Source organism: Cygnus atratus, chromosome Z (assembly GCF_013377495.2).
Source record: "Cygnus atratus isolate AKBS03 ecotype Queensland, Australia chromosome Z, CAtr_DNAZoo_HiC_assembly, whole genome shotgun sequence".
In the NCBI taxonomy this organism is placed as follows: domain Eukaryota; kingdom Metazoa; phylum Chordata; class Aves; order Anseriformes; family Anatidae; genus Cygnus; species Cygnus atratus.
Window position 1 is genome coordinate 40,920,834 of NC_066396.1, and position 7,769 is coordinate 40,928,602.

A 7,769-nucleotide genomic window follows, 5' to 3' on the forward strand; every position below is an offset into this window, starting at 1 on the left:
GATGGATGAGGGGAACAGTGGGTATTGTTTTCCTGGACTTCAGTAAGACCATTGACACTGTCCCCCATAAGATCCTCTGAGAGAAGCTGTTGAAGTATGGGTCGGATGAGCAGACTGGGAGATGGATCAAAAACTGGCTGAATGGGTGGACCTACAGAGCAGTGGTCAGTGGTGTCTAGCCGGAGGTTAGTAATGAGCAGAGTATCCCAGGGGACAATACTGGGTCCAGTCCTATTTAACATCTTCAAACATCTTCATTAACTATCTTTATGGTGGGGCAGAATGCACCCTCAGTAAATTTGCAGGTGACATGAAACTGGGAGGACTGGCAGACTCAGCAGAAGGTTGTGCTGCCATCTGGAGGAACCTTGACAGGCCAGAGAGAGAGGCTGACAAGAATCTTAAGTTCAACAAAGAGAAATGCTAAGTCCTGCACATGGGGAGGAGCAACTCCAGGAACCAGTACATGCTGGGTTACACCCAGCTGGAAAGCAGCTCTGCAGAAAAGAAACTAAGAGTCCTGGTGGACACCAAGTTGAACATGAGTCAGCGATGTGCCCTTGCTGCTAAGAAGGCTAATGGTATTCTTGGTTGTGTTAGGCAAAGTATCACCAGTAGGTCAAGAGAGGTGATCCTTGCCCTCAGCACTGATGAGGCCGCACCTAGAGTTCTGTGTCCAGTTCTGGGTCCTTCAGGACCAGTGAGACATGGACAAACTGGAAAAAGTCAAGCAGAGGGCCACCAAGATGATCAAGGGACGGGAGCACCTCCCCTTATGAGGCCAGGCTGAGAGAACTGGGACTGTTCAGCCTGGAGAAGAGGAGGCTCAGGGTGGACCTTATCAATGTCTATAAATAACTGAAGGGAGAGTACAAAGATGGTGGAGCCAGGCTGTTTTCAGTTGTGCCCAATGCCAGGACAAGAGGCAATGGGCACATAGTAGAACACAGGAGGTTATGTCTTAAGATCAGGAAGCACTTCCTTACTGTGTGGGTGGTGGAGCATTGGCACAGGTTGCCCAGAGGGGTTGTGGAGTTTCCATCCTTGGAGATCTTCAAAAGCTGTCTAGAAATGGTCCTGGACAACCTGCTTTAGGTTTCTCTGCTTGAGCAGGGGGGTTGGACCAGTTGACCTCCAGAGGTCCCTTCCAACCTCAACCATTCTCTAATTCTGTGATTTCAGTGGTGCAGTTATGGTACTATCTCCAAACACAGCACAACACAATGAAATAAGAATCAGAACTCTGGTTTGGCACATCCTTATTTAGGTAGTCCTGGTGGAAGAAAATTATTTGTACAAACAGAAACATGAAGAGTCCTGCCCCTCTGTCAGCTGACAGTCTATTTTCATACTTTTTTTCTGTTTCTGTTTAATCCTGTTTTTAATTTTGAACTTTGTAAGTGGTTTAACATTTTAAGATGTACCAGAACATGTTTGGCTGGCAAAAGTTTAAGCCTCATCCTGATTTTGGAGTAAATGTCTGGAGTGAAACAGGAATAAAAAGTAAAATAGTATCATAAGCTGATAGACTGGAAATTGTTAAAGTATGCTGAAAGCATCATTAGACCTGGCACTGTATCAGGATATGATTAATGTTTGCTGTATTTCATTCTCTGGATAGGAAATAAAATGAGGGTGAACCTCTTCATATTTGATAAGAATGTACGTAATTAGAAAGTGAAATGTTACAAGGTTTTACATGAAATCAATCACTTTAATTGGAAAGAGGTATCCCCATTTTTGTCATTAATTGGACTCTTGATAATTTAAAACCAGGATTCATGACACTCTGTGATAAATTGGTCCCTTTTTGGCTAAAGAAGCTAAGAAGTTACAATTACCCATGGATTACTGAATGATTGGAGGAGCTTGATCAAAGAGATGCAAGGAGATATAGGGAAGATCTGGTAGCTTCTGAAGATGTATTTATTTATTATCACCAGATCAGGAGGAGGAGGTCGATGAGGCCTTCTACAAGCAGCTGGTAGTAGCCTCACGATCACGGGCGCTGGTTCTCATGGGGGACTTCAATTATCCAGACATCTGTTGGGTAAACAACTCGGCCAGGCACGCGCAGTCCAAATGGTTCCTACAATGCATTGAAGACAATTTTTTGATGCAGGTGGTGGAGGAGCCGACGAGGCAGGGGGTGCTTCTGGATCTTGTCCTTACCAACAGGGATGGGCTTGTGAGGGATATGAAGGTTGGGGGCAGCTTGTGATGCAGCGACCATGAGATGGTGGAGTTCAAGATGGAACTTGGTGGAAGAAGTAAGGCTAGTAGCAGGATTGCTACGCTGGACTTCCGAAGAGCCAACTTCGACCTCTTCCGGGACCTGCTTGGGAGTATCTCATGGGCTAGGTTGCTAGAAGGCAAGAGTGCTTGTGAGAGCTGGGCTACATTTAAATAGCACTTCTTCCAAGCTCAGGATCGGTGCATCCCTAAGAGTAGGAAATCGGGGAAGGGGGGCAGGAAACCTGCGTGGATGAGCAAGGAACTCATTGATAAGATCAAAAGGAAGAGGAAGGTCTATGAAATGTGGAAAAAGGGCCTGTCCTCTTGGGAGGAGTATAGAAGTGTTGTCAGGGCCTGCAGGGACGTGACGAGGAAGGCTAAAGCCCACCTAGAGATGAGGCTTGCAAAAGAGATGAAAGATAATAAGAAGGGTTTTTTTAAGTATGTAAACAATAAAAGGAAGACTAGGGATAATGTGGGTCCCTTACTGAACGAGGGAGGTGTCCTGGTAATGGGAGATGCCGAGAAGACGGAGATACTGAATGCTTTCTTTGGTTCAGTCTTTGCTTCAAGGTCTCCCCCCCGGGACTCCTCGACCCTGGTGGGAGGAGAAAGGGGCTGGGAAATGGAGGGCTCTCACCTGGTTGACGAGAGAGTGGTTCGGGAGCGTCTGAGTAGGCTAAATGCACACAAATCCATGGGTCCTGATGGGATGCATCCATGTGTGCTAAGGGAGTTGGCAGAGGTGATCACCAAACCGCTATCATCTTTGAAAGGTCCTGGAGAATGGGAGAGGTGCCTGAAGATTGGAGGATAGCCAATGTCACTCCGGTCTTCAAGAAGGGCAAGAAGGAGGATCTGGGAAACTACAGGCCAGTCAGTCTCACCTTTGTCCCTGGAAAGGTGTTGGAACAGCTTGTTCTGGATGCCATCTCCAAGCAATTGGAAGAGAAGAATGTTACGAGGAGTGGTCAGCATGGATTCACCAAGGGGAAGTCATGCTCAACCAACCTCGTTGCCTTCTACAATGGCATCACCAGCTGGGTAGATGGGGGGGAGAGCAGTGGATGTCATCTACCTTGACTTTAGCAAGGCTTTCGATACTGTCTCTCATGACATCCTGATAGCAAAGCTGTGAAAGTGTGGGATAGAGGAGTGGACAGTAAGGTGGGTTTAGAACTGGCTGACTGGCTGAGCTCAGAGGGTGGTGATCGGCAGCACAGAGTCTGGCTGGAGACCTGTGACTAGCGGTGTTCCCCAGGGTTCGGTGCTGGGTCCGCTCTTGTTCAACATCTTCATCGACAACCTTGATGAGGGAATAGTGTCTGCCCTCAACAAGTACACCGATGACACAAAGCTGGGAGGAGTGGCCGACATGCCAGAAGGCTGTGCTGCCATTCAGCAAGGCCTGGACTGGCTGGAGAGATGGGCAGGAATAAACTAAATGAGGTTTAATAAGAGCAATGTAGAGTCCTGCACCTGGGAAGGAACAACCGGATGTATCAGTACAGGCTGGGGGACGACCTGCTGGAGAGGAGCTCTGAGGAGAAGGACCTGAGGGTCCTGGTGGATGACAGGTTGACCATGAGCCAGCAGTTGTGCCCTGGTGGCCAAGAGGGCCAATGGGATCCTGGCGTGCATTAAAAGGAGCATGGCCAGCAGGACAAGGGAGGTGATCCTCCCCCTCTACTCTGCCCTGGTCAGGCCTCACCTGGAGTATTTTGTCCAGTTCTGGGCTCCCCGGTACAAAAAAGACAGGGATCTCCTGGAAAGAGTCCAGCGGAGGGCCACAAAGATGATACGGGGCCTGGAGCATCTTCCCTATGAGGAAAGGCTGAGAGACCTGGGTCTGTTCAGCCTGGAGAAAAGAAGACTGAGAGGGGATCTCATCAATGTGTATAAATACCTGAGGTGGGGGAGACAGAGGGATTTGGCCAACCTCTTTTCAGTGGTTTGTGGGGATAGGACAAGGGGCAATGGCCACAAGATAGAGCACAGGAAGTTCCGCACCAACATGAGAAAGAACTTCTTCACACTGAGGGTGATGGAGCACTGGAACAGGCTGCCCAGGGAGGTTGTGGAGTCTCCTTCTCTGGAGATATTCAAGGCCCGTCTGGACGCCTACCTGGGCAGCCTGCTCTAGGGAACCTGCTTTGGCAGGGGGGTTGGACCCGATGATCTTTCAAGGTCCCTTCCAACCCCTTCAATTCTGTGATTCTGTGATTTATTCTTAAGTAGCTAAGGAATAAATGTGTATTTGATGTGACAAAAACAAAAGCTGTACAGCTTCTGTAATCCCAGAAAATTCAAGTTCAATCTCCTAGTTTGCATGAAAAGCAAAAAAATGATTATTTTATAATTGGTTTAATTACAGAAAGATCTGAAGAAATCATGTGAGAAAGGTTGAAATTTACTAAACTATTATAAGAGGAATTAACATTAAACTGCTTAGAATTTGTAACATAATGAACAAATATATACAATGCTTTGTTTTAGTTCCATGATGTAAATGGAAGTAATGTGTGAGCCATGTAGCTTGAGCCATGGGTTGGTTATAGCAAATTTTACTTTTTGATGCATAACTAAAATATTTTCAACAGTGTGATTAATAGCTATTGGACTGAAAATGAACTGCATGAAACTTTCAAACTCTGGTGTTGTGTTTAGTAGCTGGACTAACCAGAACTGAAGAGGATTATAAAAGCTGGTAATTTTAGTTTGGCGTGGGTACTTCCCTGCCAGTGCAGGGTAATTCTGGCACATGGCTTTTCTTTCCAGAGTAGCCCCAGTTTTTGCTGCATTTGGACACATTTTTATTGTGAAAACATACGTAGCATTTGTAAGGTGTTAATGCTTGCCTCACTTGTGATAGTACTTCATTTGATGTCCCAGTACTCTGATGAGTTGTATGTTAGGTCTGGTCCCTCTATCAGGACTAAAATCACGGAATGATAGAATAGCCTGAGTTGGAAGGGGACCCACAAGGACCCAGAAGTCCAGCTCCTGGCTTGACAGAGGACCACCCAAAAAGCTCCCCTGCGGCCTGTGGAGAGGCCCCTGGTGGAGCAGGCTGTCCCCCTGCAGCCCATGGGTCCCACATGTAGCAGATCTCCAAGCTGCAGCCCATGGATGAGCCCCTGGTGGAACAGGTGGATGTGGCCTGGAGGAGGCTGCGGCCCATGGAGAGCCCCCGCAGGAGCAGGCCCCGGGCCGGAGCTGCAGCCCGTGGAGAGGAGCCCACGCAGGAGCAGGGGCTCTGGGGGGAGCTGCCGCCCACCCGTGGGGGACCCGTGCTGGAGCAGTTTGCTCCTGGGGGATGGACCCCGTGGTACGGAGCCATGTGGGAGCAGTTCTTGAAGAGCTGCTGCCTGTGGAAAGCCTCCGCAGGCTCAGTTCGGGAAGGACGGCATCCCGTGGGAGGGACCCCACAGGGAGCAGGGGCAGAGAGTGACCGTGAAGGAGCAGCGGAGATGAAGTGTTAGGGACTGACCACAGCCCCCATTCCCCGTTCCCCTACACTGCCTGGGGGGAGGAGGTAGAAGAAGGTGGATGGGGGAAGGTGTTTTTAGTTTGCTTTTAGTTTCTCGCTGTGCTCATCTGCTAGTGATAGGCAATACATTTTACTGAACGCCCTATGTTGAGGCTGTTTTGCCTGTGATGATAACTGTTGAGTGATCTCCCTGTCCTTATCTGAATCCTTGAGCCCTTTTCGTTGTATTTTCTCCCCCTTTCCCTTTGAGGAAGGGGAGTGAGAGAGCAGTTGTGATGGAGCTCAGATGTCCACCTGAGTAAAACCACCACAGAGCATTGTCCAAACACTTTTTGAACTCCGGCAGGCTCGGTGCTATGACCACTGCCCTGGGGAGTCTGTCCCAGTGCCTGGCCACCCTCTGGGTGCAGAACCTTTCCCTCACACCCAGCCTGACCCTCCCCTGTCCCAGCTCCATGCCGTTCCCTCGGGTCCTGTCGCTGTCCCCAGAGAGCAGAGCTCAGCGCCTGCCCCTCCGCTCCCCTCGTGAGGGAGCTACAGACCGCCATGAGGCCTCCCCTCAGCCTGCTCTGCTCAGGGCTGAGCAAACCAAGGGACCTCAGCTGCTCCTCATATCTCTTTCCCTCTAGACCCTTCACCATCTTTGTAGCCCTCCTTTGGACACTCTCTAATAGTTTTATGTCCTTTTTATACTGTAGTTCCCAAACCTGCACACAGTACACAAGATGAGGCTGTACCAGCATGGATGACTGTTCCATCTTTGTATGACATGGGAGTTTGTCTTCAAGGGCATTGCTCTGGGGGTGCGAGGAGTCCTGTGGTGTGGCAAGGGAAAAGGTGATCGACACTGACAACTGAGCCAAGTACTCTGAAGCTTCTGTAAGAATGATTTGACCAGGTTAGTAGTGAAGTATAAGTGCGAGCTAAATGCTGTATGTTGGCTGGTGAATAGAAGGTTATGTTGAAAAGGCTTTGGAATTAAACTGTGTAAAACTGAAGAATAGAGAATAAAAATATTAAAAGGACAATACAACAAAGTTGTTTTCTCGGGGTAGCTATTTTATCTATTGGCATGTAACTTAATAATCACTATAAGAGGTAGTGCTGTGTTTTCCCTCCCTGCCCTCCTGGGTGCTGTGGCTCCATGAATACTAATGTCAGGGTAAGGGATTAGGAAAATTGTGGCTAGGATAAAAAGTGTGGCAAAACACAGTTAAACGTGGGGGTTAGAACTACACTCAATTTGCATGCACAGCTACACAATATACCCCCAATGCGTAATTTACTTGATATATATTGTAGTGATAACTGCAGATGAAGAAAATTCTGAGTTCAATTACTTCTTTACATCCTTGTTAAATCAGAGAAACAGTCCCATGGTGTTCTGAATGCCCTCTAGCCCTAGTTTTAATTACAGCATTACTTTGAAAGGAAATTGCTTGTTTGACAGCACTAGCCAGTCTTTAACTGGCAGCTGAGTGTACGTTTCAGTAAGTGAAATAAACTACTGTATTACCAGCAAACCTTTAACCTCTTCATACAAAACACACACATTTATTTGTGTATGGTGAACCAAAATGCTATTTATATCCCTACTGAATTTGGCACAGAGAAGGCAAGTGCATGTCTGGAATTTTGACACTATCTCAACATTTGTTTTGTTTGGTCTTGCTACTGGTTGGTGGATGCTCTGAACCACAACTGAATGAGAAAAAACTATAGTCTACACATATGAAGGAATGCATCCAAAAAATCAGCCACAGCTCCTTCAAGTGTTGACAGATGTCATATATAGTGTTGTTTTTTTTTTAAGTTTTAATTTGTACTCTGATTGCATTGATTCCCATCATTTTACATAGTCACTGAATTCCTTATCCAGTCAATATTGAAGCAGTTCCAGAGTTCTTCCATGGATAGTGCTTTCAAGATGTTTAGCTCAGTCAGAAAATCTGTGTTGGTTGTGTATGAAATCATGAAACAAATGTTTTATTTTGGGGTAATGCTAGTGTAAATCATAATTCAAGCTACCAGTGAATCTATTCTG